The sequence below is a fragment of the Cibotium barometz genome, chromosome 10, assembly GCF_041138505.1.
Source record: "Cibotium barometz isolate CiBa-2024 chromosome 10, ASM4113850v1, whole genome shotgun sequence".
NCBI lineage: Eukaryota > Viridiplantae > Streptophyta > Polypodiopsida > Cyatheales > Cibotiaceae > Cibotium > Cibotium barometz.
The window spans coordinates 27036902-27052344 of record NC_141055.1 but is presented as its reverse complement, the minus strand read 5'-3'; the positions used below and the strand labels follow the sequence as shown (position 1 = coordinate 27052344).

At 40.7% G+C, this 15443-nt stretch overlaps 1 non-coding gene across 1 annotated transcript; it reads right to left on the bottom strand.

Moving 5' to 3' along the window:
• Positions 1-15378: 15378 nt before the first annotated feature.
• LOC147634728 (small nucleolar RNA SNORD109A) lies at positions 15379-15443 on the bottom strand. The gene has a single exon (XR_015266850.1). It is a non-coding gene; the product is annotated as a small nucleolar RNA SNORD109A (small nucleolar RNA).

The following is a 15443-nucleotide window of genomic DNA, read 5'->3' as shown; positions in this document are numbered from 1 at the left end:
CCACACAACCTTCACGTGGTGCGTTTAACCTTACCCAAAAAAAAAAGAAAAAAAAGGCAAAGTACACACGTGAAAGGTCGTGATATATATATATATATATATATATGGTGCTGGTGGGTCGCGTGCTGCTTTGGCCGCATTTTGCACGTTTTGTTCAAGCAGCCCTTGTGCTTTTACCGCACGTTCTTTCTCTTCTTCACTGAAAGTGCGCTCAATAACATGGGGTTGGATTCGGTGGATCGAGTGTCCCTTTACTCAATCAATCACTCCTAGTCACTATAACTCCATCTTTCAACCTTTGACAAATGGGCATCTGGGACCACCCCCCCCTCACTTATTTGTATTTTACACCTTTTCTTAAAAATATTTGTATTTATATCTTTATATTTGTATCTTTGTTTTTATATTTTACACCTTTTCTGAAACATATTTGTATTTGCATCTTTCTATTTGTATTTTACACCTTGTCTGTGAAAAAATACTTTTGCATTTCCTATTTATGTTTTCCCAGATGCTATCTAAGAAAATACTATACCCACACACTCAAATGCAACTTGCATGATCAACCATATCCCATAATTGAGGAGAATCCTCTGTCTGTTTGTGACCATTCTTCCCCTTCAATGTGGGCCTCGTGCAGGAGCACTCGGTCTCGCATGATTTAAAACACACTCTACGTAATATCTTTATGGTGCTTCTTAATTGTATAGTTTTAACATACTTTGTGGTTCATTTGCATACTTCTTCACATGGAGTCCACTCCATATACCCTCGTGTCAATAGCATATGCTAGACTAGTGTGACGAGCAAGAAATGTATATTTAAACATACTCGTGCTCATAAGAAAAAGTACTACAATACCTCATGTTGATAACATGATAGGATGAATGAGAAGGAAATATCTACTAGATATTACAAGAAGTGGGACCTACTCTAGTGATTGGGGAACTATTTTTCTTGAACGTTACATCAGTCCTTCTCACGATGGATGAAGACGATATGTTAATTCTTTAAAAGGCATTTTTTCAAACTTTTATCCAAATATAACTATTCCTTGATAGTTTTGAAAGCTTTTTCCTTTCTTATTATAATTTGAAAAGAGAAGCCCCTATGTTAAAGCAAACCTATATATTCGTCAACCCTATTTTACTTTCCTTCTTGCTCAATAGAGCCTTAAATAAGATAGAATAGCAAGCAACTGTGTGTGTGTGTGTGTGTGTGTGTGTGTGTGTGTGTGTGTGTGTGTGTGTGTGTGTGTGCGCATTGTGCGAGCGCATGCATGCATGCATGTTTGCATATACCATGATGGTAATTTGAAAAGAGAAGCCCCTATGTTAAAGTGAACCTATCTATAACCCTAATTTACCTCCCTTCTTGCTCAATAGAATCTTAAATAAGATGAAATAACAATCAACTATGTGTGTGTGTGTGTGTGTGTGTGTGTGTGTGTGTGTGTGTGTGTGTGTGTGTGTGTGCAAGCGCGAGCATATGTGCGCATGCATATGGGTGTGCATGTGTGCATGCGTGCGTGCGTGCGTGCGTGCGTGTGTGTGTGTGAGTGTAAGTGTGAGTGTGTGTGTGTGTGTGTGTGTGTGTGTGTGTGTGTGTGTGTGAGAGAGAGAGAGAGAGGGAGAGAGAGACTCACGATTGTGGCAAGTCTCTTCCTTGCAGTCAGCTCATTTGGTGGAGAGTGACACGGCTATATATTGGATGAGGGTACTCCGAGCTACACGTGGTTCGGAGTAATTAGTGAGGGAAATCTAGTACATTACATGGCAGCCATGTGGCCATTTGTAAAGTAATTTTGGTAATTTATCTTCTATTACGAGAGAGAGAGAGAGAGAGAGAGAGAGAGAGAGAGAGAGAGAGACTCTCACGAGATGATTTTGAAATTATTGAACTATGCATTCATAATTAGTCACTACTACATCTCCATCTTTCAAACATGACAAAAGACTATTTGGGACCACTAGGCTTCATTACATTCAATAAAATGTATTTTTCAAAATACATTTGCATTTTCCATGTACGTTATCCTAGTTGCTATCCACATTTTGTGAGAAAATACGATATTGTGAGTCTCAAAAGTAGCATGCATGATCAACCACATCTCATGGACATTCTTCCCCTTTTCAATCTTGGCCTTATGGAGCTCTCAATTGTAACATGCATGATCAGCCACATCCCATGACCATTCATTCTTTCCCTTCAATCTCTTAGCCTCGCACGATTGAAAACATACCTACATAATATCTTTATGGTGTTTTCTAAATTGTATGGTTTAAACATACTTTGTGGTTCATGTGTATATTTCTTTAGGTGGAGTTCACTTCATAGTCCCATCATGTCAAAGGCATATGCTTGACTGGTGAGTAAGAAATACCTATTTAATCATACTCGTGCTCATGAGAAAAAACACTATAATGCCTATCCTCATTAAAAATATGTATTTAAACATACCTGCTTATATTCATGCTCATTAAAAATATTTATTTAAACATACCTGCTTATATTCATGCTCAGAAGAAAAATTACTATAATGCCTCTCGTTGACAACATGCTAGGATAAATGAGAAACAAATATGTACTAGACATTACAAATGGGATCTGCTCTAGTGATTATTGGGGAACTATTTTTCGTGAACCTCACATCAATCCTTTTCATGATGGTAGACGAGGAGATGTTAATTTTTAAAAAGGAAATTTCTTCAAACTTTTATCCAAATATAACTATTTCTTGATATTTTTAAAACCTTTAATTCCTTCTCGTCATAATTTGAGAAGGATATTTGAATATTTGAGCTACCTCCCAAACCTATCTATTCTTAAACCCTAGTTTTCTACACTTATTACTTCATAGTATCTTCAATATGTAAAATAACAATCAAATGCGTGCTCACATGTGTGTGTGTGTGTGTGTGTGTGTGTGTGTGTGTGTGTGTGTGAGAGAGAGAGAGAGAGAGAGAGAGACTAGTAGTGATTTTGAAATTATTGATGAGTAGTTAGAATGTCTCGGAAGATTTTCCCGACACATTATAGCTACTCGTAAGTCTTTCGACACATTCTAACTACTCGTTCAATAATTTCAAAATCACTACTCTCTCTCTCTCTCTCTCTCTCTCTCTCTCTCTCTCTCATCCTCCCAAGTTTCATAGTATCTCTACTCCTGGTCACATGTATGTTAACCCCCACCACCAACATAAACGATCAATTGTGGACTTCCATAATCTCTCTCTCTCTCTCTCTCTCTCTCTCTCTCTAAAAAGGCCATACTAGTAATTATTAGATTTTCTTTTCTTTTGCATGTTCAATTAGCTTGATGGATTCTCAATCCTTATGTTTTGGGCTTGTAACATAAGTATATTGCTTGCACGCCTCCATTAGGGCATATTTTGACCTTTAAGAAAGATTTTAATTCATCATCATCAATAGCTGCCATGGTACCAAGGGAAAAGAACTTGAAGTATATGTAACATGTTGTAAGTCTACCTAGCCAACACTCTTGTGGTTCATATAAAAAATTGGTTCTCCTAGACTAATGATATCATGTTCCTAATGTGCATCAAAAGTGGTGTTCTATAGGGTGTTTTGTGTTATTGGTGGATAGTAGAGTCTAGGCGGTATGAAGGTGGCAAAGTAGTTGGCTTATGTGTTGTTTTTTGTAGTATAGAGGGGATGCCTACATTGTTTTCCTTGGATGATGAAGGAGGTTTTGATGTGGCTGACCATATGGAGTGGGCTACTAGTTTGAGGCAATACAATGGGTACCCATGGTGGACTAGTACAATATTCACCTAGATGGACTAGTACAATATTCACCTCATGGATTGATTGAAATTTTGACCTCCCAAGTGGTAATTCTTTATAAATATTACCAATTAGGGCATGTTGTGCCATGGTTTAAGTGGTAGAGCTTGCAAGAAAATTATCCCCCTCTTTAAGTACTCTTTCTTAACTTCGTCACACCATCTTCCACTTTTCGAAAAGATGCGGGCATGTTTCCAAGCATGTAGTACAAAACACACAATTACCAGAAGCAATCCACCGCTTTCGCAACTGGTCCCCCAATGGTAGGCCTCTAACTAGCATGCGCCATAGGAACACCTTCCCTTGATATGGAATATTAAACCACCATCCGTGTAAGATTACTTCCTTCCACCGTACTTTTCCTGATGTTCCATACCTTATTAGCCTTCTTAGTGATCCAACGCTTATCTTCCACGAGCATATGGTACATTTGATTTTTTATACATTGAACAATATCATGAGGCTTTCTAAATGCCCAATCTAACCAAGGTTATTGATCCTCCAACTGAGGAATATCACCAAACGGTGTAAGGCTTGTCCTGACCTTCTTCTCCCATAACTGTACATATCCACGTGGAATCCAAAAATATTGATGGATTTTTTGAAAAGACAATAAGTGGCCTCTACGTGGCAATAAAGCATCCATAATTCTCACTAGTCCCAATCAAGCCCTTCTATTGAATTTTGGCTGCTCAACAAGTTTGCCAGACCACTCCAAAAGTCGTGAAGTAGCCAACACCTCACTTGCCATAGAATTCAACTGCAACCGCTGATCTGAAGGCTTCCATTTAGTATGTGCTAACACCTCCTTCGATGAGATGATCAAATGAGAAAGGAGAGGTGAAGCCACCGCTCGAACTTGTTGGGAACCATTCACTACATCCCACCATATACCATCAATCCTTGGTATTACCATACACAAGTGCGACCTCCTCTATGAGTGCCTTAGCCATTACCAACCATAGCTCTTGAGATACACACATATCTTGCAATAAAGGCCATCTCCTAGCAACCATATGTAATCTAACATCTAATAGGGTTGCCCCACTGCTCCGTTCAAAGAGATAATGTTCAGAAGGCTATGGCTGTTTGGGATAGTTTTGGTCTTGCTTCAGGTTTATACATTAATATGCAGAAATCTGCTCTGATAAGCTGTATCGAGAGCAATTTGCTTGGTTTGGGATGGAATGGGCAGGTCATACAAAGGAGATGCATCACGCCACTTGGGTTATCCGATTGGAGTTGATATTGATTCACAGGCTTTGTTGGCATGGATTTCTGCAAGGATAAATGATAAGTTTGTGTATTGGAAATCTCTATGCATGTTCGGCTCAAAGTGGTACAATCCATTTATGATTATGATATCTTTTTTCTTTCCTTTATTGCCATAGACGGGCAAAGCTTTGCATATTAGATACAATAACCAATTAGATTTATGCTATGGAAAAGAGTAGGAAGTAAGCTAGGGTAGACGTGGATTTCTTGGGACATCTGCCAATGCCTAACCGACCATCTTCTCTCCGCTTGGAAGAGTAAGCCCTACAACTTCACCATCCTCCACACTAGCTTATCCAGTTGAGATAAGATTGGATGTGTAACAATTGCAAACAAGAGAGGGCTAAGTGGGCATCCCTGCCTGACCGATCTCGTCAAATAAATGGGCTTAGTCACTTCACCATTAATCATAAGCCTAGCCACTCCATGTTGGCTAATAGTATAAATCAAAGAAGACATGCAAGGACCAAATCCCATAGCCTGCATAAGCTGTGAAAGAAAAGACGAACTAACGTGATCATAAGCCTTTTCAATATCTAGTTGAATCATAACCACCTCTTGTCTCGAGGCCCTTGTATATTTAATTCCAATTTGTACATTCATTATATTATGCAAAATATTTTGACCTTTAATAAATCCATATTGCCTTGGAGGAATCAAAGTAGGAAGAAATCGTTGCAACCTATTGGCCAAGACCTTTGCAAATATCTTATACATGGCCCCCATCAAATATATATATATATATATATATATATATCGTTCTCTCTCTCTCTCTCTCTATATATATAAATATATATCATTCTCTCTTCTACCCTTCCTTTCAAAAAAACTATGCACACATAAATTTTATGCAAATAGGAAATCAATGCAAGGACTCTCTCTCTCTCTGTGAGATATAGGAGTGTTCCCTCCATAGGCAATGGATTCAGAGAGCCTCTATACAATCATGTGGACTCACTTGGATCCCCTCATATTGTGTCAATGTAGTATTGTACCACTGACACTTACATTACATGTTCTTTCTTCTCTCAACTCTAGTTGGGTTTTTTTTAATCATGTTTTTTCCATGATTTTGTAACCTCATGGACACATTGTAACACTTTTGGTCTTATAGACTCTGGTATTTTATAGACATCTCTCTCTCTCTCTCTCTCTCTCTCTCTCTCTCTCTCTCTCTCTCTCTCTCTCTCTCTCTCTCTCAAAATTAATCACTTAACAATGAAGCAAAGATGAATGAACTCACATCCTTAAACCCAAGGAGATAACCAAAAAAATCTATAAACCCATTAATCCTACTCATGCCTAGTAGTCCAAGACTAACTTAGCATCTAACTAGGTTCTAACTTGGTGGGTGCATGTCATTGGGGCTAGGTAGGTTAAGATAGCACTAATGGGGTCTTACACACCCCTAAATAAATACATCGAGGAAGTGTGCATATGAGTGAGGATGTGGGCAAGAGACAGATGGGGTGCAGAGACACATGGGGTGTTCCGATGCCTGTATGGGCACCCTTATTCACTCTAACTACTGGGTAGAGTGGGGACATGTGGGGTGTTATGATGCTTGTATGGGCATCCTTATTCACTCTAACTACTAGGTATAGTAGTTTATGATGCCACTCAGTTGCTTTGGTCAAGAAAACTATGGTTGAGACCGCAGAGCAAGCCCTAGTTCTAGAGGAGGAATTCACAACCTTACAAGACAAGCTAGAGGCTGAAAAGGATACCCTTGCTCTACTGGAGTAATGGAGGATACCAAAGCACCAAAAAAGGATGAGGCTAAGTCCTCGATTGACCTCTCCGCCCCCACCAGCACTTTGGCAAAAGAAGACATTGAGCAAGAGGTAATAATCGACCTTTTATAACCTAGAAACATTTGTAATTATGTATAGGAAAATATTTTGATTTTTCCTTTGATTGCAGAGGGTGGTTGAAATTGACGCATTTGTTGGGAGAGGCGGCGGCAGAGCAGAGACCAGGCCAAGGTCCATGGACATGATGCTGCGTTGGCGCACTATCTTGGTCGACTTCCAGTGGATGGCATCGCCATTATCCACAGGGACTACACCCCTCAATCTGCCTTCACTCTCTTCTTTTTGAAAGCCCTCTCTAAGGTGCTCTGTGTAGCCTCTATGGCACAGAGCACCAAATGTATAGTTCTGATTAAAAAATCCCTTGCCTTCGATGTTTTTGGTTCTGGATTTAGGGGTAAGCTTCTTGCTCGTATAGGTATAGCCAAAAGCATAGGCATAGAGGATCCTCAAGAAATAGCCCAATCACTCCTTGAGCACACTCTGCCCAATAACAAGAGAAGGAAGCTGAATATTGTAAGAAAGCTTTTGTAAAGATGAGATGTATCATTTCTTATTACAATACAATTTTTGCAAACTTATTTTCATCTAGTATATCATTGTTTTTTCTAGTTTGTACCATCAATGTTTTTGTGAATACATCAGAAATGACCTTAGGAGCTTGGGGGAGTAGTGCCAGAACAGTGCAAATTTTGAGCCTGCACCGCTGCTGTAGAGCCCAAATTCGCACTGTTTTGGCACAGCTTCCCCAGCCCTTCAAGAGCAATTCTCTGCGATAGATTCTCCAAGGGGTAATATAGCACTATCTAGGTGAGGACTGAGGTTGGACGTATCAAGGTCCACCTCACATTGCGTGCATATAATGCCCAAGCATTCATCCATTCTCAAGCCAGCTGTCTTTTCAAGGTCATGAAGAAATAAGTATTCTTCACCTTCCACCACAATGGTGCTCAAGAGAAATTATGCCTATTGAGGTAGCTGTGATGATGCAAAATGGATGGATTGAGCGAGTGGCAGCAAGCAAGCATTGGAGCCTAACAGACCTGCGTCAACACTTTAGCATCATGGGCTTTGACAATGTGGAAGAGTCAAGTTTCAAGTTGATGAGAAGAAAGGTATATCTGATTCCACTGCATGTCTAGAGTTAACCCTTACACTTTCTAGTATTATGCCACTTTCTATATTTTTACAGATTGGGAAGCGTAAGGAGGGGACAACCATGGTTAACCCTTACACTTTTTGGTTATTGTGCCACTTTCTATATTTTTAAAGATTGGGAAGCGTAAGGAGGGGACAACCATGGTCTCAGAATCATGGCAAATGGGGGACCTTGAATTTTCAGCAGCAAGGTGCATAGTCCTACCAACACATAGTAGGCATGTGGAAGAGCTTGAAGATGAACTGAGTATATGGGAAAATAGCCTCTGTTTTGATGCACGTGAGGGGCAAGAGTTTCAGAATCGAGGTGAAGGCAATGACAAGCTTTCAAGTCAACAAGGAGATGGAGATAAACATGAAGTAAATGTCACAAGAGGGGCAAAAAATGAAGACATTATAACAATTTTAGTTTAGATGACATGCTTGTAATTTTGTAGCAGGCTCTTTTTTAACCAATCTTTATTTTGTAGCATGCTTGTAATTTTGTAGCAGGCTCTTTTTTAACCAATCTTTATTTAATTGAAATCTTAATATTTTTACAAACTGTAATTTTTTTTGTCTAGCGATCTAGTGTGAAAAGGCCAAACTTTAAATTTTAACTATAAATAGCCAAAGGTGCCTTCTTTCTCATTTTCACGAGATAGAAACCAAGCACAAGCTCACACTATCTCTTTGCACATTCACATGGCTACCCACTTTGACAACTTCTGTGAGTTCCTCTCCACCACCCCGTGGGCAGGCAAGAGCGAGCTCTTTGTCATGTTCTCTCGTGAAGTCGACTTTGAAAAGTCGCTCGCCCTTGCGTCCCAACATTATGAGACGCAGATTGCATACATGGAGCAATACTTGGCTCCCCACTCCATCTCCTTTCCCCATTGTCCCAATGATCGATGGGTGCATGTTGAGCTGCTTAAGTACATTCAACAATATGCCCACCCCTACATCCAGCGCCTTGAACGCTTCATCGACATCTACATCCCCGCATGAGCTTACTGTACCTTCAATAAGCAGGAGGTGAAGAGGTTGGGGAAGGAAAATTTAGGAACTAGGTTTCTCTCGTGGCTCGCCACTTTTGCATTCCTCATCAGCGAGATGAGGATTCAGATGAGGAGGTAGAGATGCCTGCATTGTAGTTGGCAGGGTATTTGAGGGATGACAAGGAAGTTAAGGCAGTAGGAACGAGTGCTGGTGTAGAAGAGCAGCTTGCATCAGAGCACTTTCCAGAGGGTGCACAATCTGTAGTTGAACAGCCCACTGTAGTAGAAGATGCGGGGCCATCTTCCCCACACGAGGAGAGCAAGGTGCTGCCAGAGCTTGAGATCAATCTCTCTTTGGTAGTGCAGACGCATGTACAAAATAGAGCGTGCCTTCAAGAACCTAAAAGACACTGTAGAATCTACTACATTGCACTTGTACATATCACCTTGATGTGACCCCTCATTAACCTCCCAACCCTCTCCTAGTAATCCTTGAATGAGGTCAGACCGTACCTCCTTACAAATATACATTATTTTTGTTTGGTGCATTGGCATGGAATTGAACATGTGCACAAAAACATGTAAAGGACAAAACCAATTTAGCCTTGTTGGAATTAGGGTTGCAGAAAAGCACACAAAGCTTGGAGAAGAAGAAGCAAGAATGCACACAACACACAGTGTATTAGATTGTGTCAATGTACAAAGATAAGTTAGCCCTAGAATAATGGGTGCATATACAAGCCGGGGGAAAAAACCTCCTAAAAAGGAAAAAAGTACTCCAACGGTCCTAAGTGTGTTCACACACATCACTGCTTATATATATGGCAACAAATCCCCCCTGGGAGTGATGTTGTGAACGAGAGACAGAGGCAACAACGTATCAAATACATCCCGTGAGCTCACACCTGTCTCTTTGGTACATGATAACAAAGGATGCACAACATCTTCCACAAAAACAACAACCCTTGCTCTCAGCACTGTAACCAACAAAAATGCATTTGACAGCCTTATCATCCAATTTTCTACGTTGTTGCACAGGCACTAAAGCATAGGCCAAGAAATCAAAGACACGCAAGTGACCAATAGAAGGCTTCCTGCCATGCCAAGCTTCGTATGGAGTAATACACTGCAAGGCCTTAGTGGGACACCTGTTGAGTACATATGCAGCACACATGACAGCCTCAAGCCAAAACGCATGTGGCAAAGCTTGGCTCTTGACCATACATTGTGCCATCTCCATAAGTGACCTGTTTTTCCTCTCAGCAACACCATTTTGCTGAGGGGTATACGGCACTATACATTGGTGTTTTATCCCACGACTAGCCAGATATGCATCAAACTCTTTAGACATATACTTCCCCCCTCGATCAGAACAGAGGGTTCCCACAGTACAATTGGATACATTTTCAACCATAAGAAAAAACTGTTTGAAGCACAAAAACACTTCGGACTTTGCCTTCAGTGGATATACCTATGCATGCCTTGAGTAATCATCAATGAAAGTCACAAAGTACAAGTGTTTACCAAATGACGGAGTTTGCATAGGCCCACATACATCACTATGTACAAGTTGCAATTTGCGACGAGTGGCCTGCACAGAACCATCCTTTGGAAACGCAGAACGCTGCATTTTGCCCAAAATACAGCCTTCACAAACATGTTTCAATGGTGCCTCAAGAGGGGGCAATGAAGCAACCATATCAAATTTCTGTAAACGCAGCAAACTAGCAAAGTTCAGATGACCAAAACGAGCATGCCATAGTTTTGCATCTGAAACTGCCTTTTCATCAAAAACTACATTTGCTGAATCTTCCACACACTTGTCATAAGAATTGAGCCCACAAAACAAGGTGCCAGATGCAATAATCGTATCACCAGAAGTCAAATCATAAACAGTACATCTGTCATCCACAAATTTGACTACAAGTCCAAGTCTAGCAAGTGCACAGACAGACAATAGATTCTTCTTTATCCCTGGCACATACAAAGCATCTGAAAGTGTGAAAGCGCTGCCATTTGCAGTAGTAAAAGCATAATTTTACCAATGCCCTTCACTGGGTAAGAAGCATTATTGGCACATGTGACAGTATTCCCATTAGAGACAGCCTCAAGATAAGTGAACATATCACGATGCGAGGTAATGTGCTTTGTAGCACCACTGTCAAAATACCATACATCAAAGTCAACAGAAACTGCCAAACATGCATCATGTACAGATGGGTCATACTAGCAATACACGTTAAACGCCCATTCTATATCCTGCACAACATTTACAGAGTCTGCATTTGTAGAAGCATCCGCTATTGTGGCTGCATTTGCAAAGTCTGCATTTGTAGAAGCATCCGCTATTGTGGCTGCATTTGACTCTTTCTTCTTTGCCTCTTTAGCCTTTAGCTTAGGGCAATTCTTAATCACATGATCAGTTGCCTTACAATAGTTGCACCTGATCTTTTTCTTGCCTTTATCAATAGCCTTCTAAGACCTATTGTTGCTACCTGGGGAAGGAGAAGAAGTTGCAGACCTACTAATAGACTGCCTTACCACTTCTTCTCTGCTGGGCAGCAACAAATGCCTGATCAACTGCACGCTGCCTAGCCCTATATTTTCCTGGACTGCGCTTCTTGCAAGAGCTTGTTGACTAAAGTATCATACTTGACAACATCAGACTTGTCCTCAGTAATAACAAGTCTCCACGTGGAAGCAAAAGTCTGATATGACTCAGGTAAAGCATCAAGAACAGTCTGCACAAGAGAATGATCAGGAATAATCTCATTGCAGAAATCAACTGTTCCTTGAGATCTTTAATCTCAGCAAGAAAAACATTCATGTCATCATCTTCCTGCATAATCTTTGATTCTAGCTCTTTACGCAGGTAAGAGATTTTTGCCTCGTTATGACTTGCATACAAACTAGTTAGAATATCCCAAGCCTGTTTAGCTGTTTTAGCTGAACAAATATGTGGAGTGATGTTACGTTTAATAGAAAGTGCAATCAAGGCATGAGCCTGCGCATCTTTACCATCCCAATGAGCTTGTTCAGCAGTGGGTAAAACAGCAGCAACACACTAGAGCTGCTAGAACCTGCAACATCCTCAACAGATCCTACATCCACAGAACCTGGACGTACATCCATACCCTGCACAATGTTCCACACTCCTTTTGCAACCAAAACATGCTGCATCGTGTATGCCCAAAGTGGGTAGTTGCTGTCTCCATCCAATTTGTCATCACAGCAGACATGTGAAATACATCATTGCTGTTATCAGCCATGGCCACTGACTAAAACTGATGCAAAAGCTACCTGTAATGAAGCAAAGATTGAACAAAAAATAACTCGTGCTATGTAGCACGATCCATAATAGAATACGTATGCTTGTTTTGCAAAAAACTACACTGTCGAAAATGATGAAAACACCTGTACAGAACCTGTAATGCAAAAACGGAGCCCGAAATAACCTCAGATGCAATTTCTGAGAACGCTGAGCCCTACGGGTTTGTCTGCAGAGTATAGGGACCTGCAAGCGCTCGTGAAAGCTCACCTCAATCAGAGAACGTGAGTCGTAGGGTGCTAGCGGCGTAGCCCTGGGAGCCGATGCCTGCTCTGATACCAATTGTTGGAATTAGGGTTGCAGAAAAGCACACAAAGCTTGGAGAAGAAGAAGCAAGAATGCACACAACACACAGTGTATTAGATTGTGTCAATGTACAAAGATAAGTTAGCCCTAGAATAATGGGTGTATATACAAGCCGAGGAAAAAAACCTCCTAAAGAGGAAAAAAGTGCCCCGGTGGTCCTAAGTGTGTTCACACACATCACTGCCTATATATATGGCAACAAGACCTACTGACCTAGATGCCTTTGAAAACTTGAGTGATGTCTTGATTTCACTTACCATCTTAAACTTTAAGCATAAGATGGTCCAAGCATCAGGTTTGGGCCATTCAGGATTGTTAAGAGGGGGGTTGGGGATCTCTTCTAGCTTGCCAAATAAACCTGGTTTTTATCTACAAAATATGAGTGAGAAAAGAAAAAGATATTATTCTGTACAAGATCACTTGGGCTTTGAGATACAAACATTGCCTCTCCAATGGATGCATACATAGCATAGAAAACTCCTCAACATAATTAGAGGGAAAAATATCTGCAGAGAGACATAAGAAAATGGAGAATCATAAGAAAATTTGAAACAAAAAATCCAATATTAGCATGTTGTTAAAGCTGTGTTTATGTTACACTGACAATCTGAAGGAAACCTTGGTCGTTGGCCTTGAATGTACAGGTGTCCAAGGGTATACACATGTTGCACTATGGCAACCAGTCCTTCCTTCTTAGTATGCTTGAAGCCTTGTAGCCGCCCCTTCCAATGATGTAGCATATTTCCCAGTTGACGCACTCGATGTGGTCCCTTAGAGCTTGGCTGCATGTAGACCCAAGCCCCAACCCTGAATCTTGTTGGAGCCCAAACTCTATTCTCATCTCTTGTGTCATGCACATCACAAGCTCTTCCACCTTCTCCCTAGGTCTTCTCACATTACTGGAAGAGGCCATGGTGGTAAGAAAAGAGAAGAAGGGAAAAGAAAAGCTTGTTTTACAACAGAAGAGTGGAGAGGAGAGAAAGTTCAGGGTTTTCAGTGCAGCAATGGAAAGCTTAAAAGAGGGTTAGAGTTTGAGAATAGGCTTCCTCAACCTAGAGTAAACTAAAGAGGGATAGAGTTTCTGCAGCAATGGAGAGGGAGGGAGCTTGAGAGAGAGACAGAGAGAGAGAGAGAGAGAGAGAGAGAGAGAGAGAGATTGAGAGGGAGGGAGCTTGAGAAGGAGGGAGAGCTTGAGAGGGATGGAGTTTCTGCAGCAATGGAGAGCTTAGAAAAGGAAGAAAGACGGAGAGGGAGCTTGAGACTGAGAGGGAGAGGGAGCTTGACAAGGAGGGAGAGCTTGAGAGGTATGGAGTTTCTGCAACAATGGAGAGCTTAGAAGAGGAAGAAATAGGTTCAAAATGAGCTTTCCAAACCTAGAGTATGTTGGGGAGAAGTTTGAGAGGGAAAACACACTTTTGGGAAAAAATTAAAAATTTTCAATTTTTAGGGTTTTTCATCTGCGCAATTCTAGGTGGGGGGACCTCTAAGTTTGGGCCCAAGAGGTAGGGGGACAAGAGTAGTAATTAGGCCCCATTAGCAAACCAAAGCCTAGGCTCCCTAGGGTCAAAGAAGTAAAAAATGTGCACCCAGCCCTCTTCCTATTGGTCCATTCCTAATCAAAAGTTAATCCAAGAGGCCCTCTTTGGGTCCAAAAAATTCCTAATGAATATGGAGATTCGTTGAATCGATGAGGAGGAGGACAAACGATAAGGGATATATGGATAAACTAAATCAATGATGAGTAAACATTAATGGATCTAAATATGTCATTATTATAGTCTTTTTTTGGAATGGAATATATAGGTATATTTAAAAACATGTCATTATTATAGTCTTTTTTGGAATGGAATATATAGGTATATTTAAAAAAAATAAAGGACACATCCACAATAGGAGATGCTACCATCCATCTCAAATGTCTAAACCCTGCTAGCTATCATGTTATCATGAATACTTTTTATTTCTATAATAGATGCTACCAGCCATCTCAAAGGTCTAAACCCTACTAACTATCATGCTATCATGATTACATTTTGTTTCTAAGATCTTAATATAAATGAGTCCTCTTCAGCTTCAACATTTCCAAAAAAGAAGCTTCTCTACAACTTCCCCATCCTCAAAATAGAGAAAATTTTCTCCTCCCTTATCCACTAGGTGAGCACGGACTCTAACTTTTTGTAAAATACAACCTTATATCTTAATTCCTCGTGAGGGGGCCGTTGCATGGTAAAGGCAAAGGATTTAGCTCCCTAACAACCACCCTTACACACCAATTCATAAACTATATCCTTGGAAGCACACAGGGCCAAAATAGAACCCCTTCCCAAGGGCCATGATGTCAACCACCACCAAGTTGGATCAAGGGCACCCATAACCCATGATCTCAATAACCCACAATCTCAAGGAAGATTTTGTCATGAGCTTTACCTATGAAATAAAGTAGAACCCCTAGATCCACCGCTCTTCAGGCTGCCAAGAACCATATCAACATCAATATCAACATCAATATTCAAGATCACAACTTTACCCAAAGGATGACGCTCAGAACTATCTTTGACAAGGTAGACTAACATGGCCTTTGCATTCGAGTGGGCACCATCACCTCTTCTAACCCTAAACATTGAAGCCTTAGGCAGCTCGAAGTGAAGTAACATACCTCAAAAAGAGTCTCCTTTTTCCTAGTTGCAGAAGACTCGGGCGTAGAGGAAAATGTGAAGGGCTTCACATTGACATCTTTATGTACAACACGGCCCTCAGCATCATCATCATCATCATCAGCCC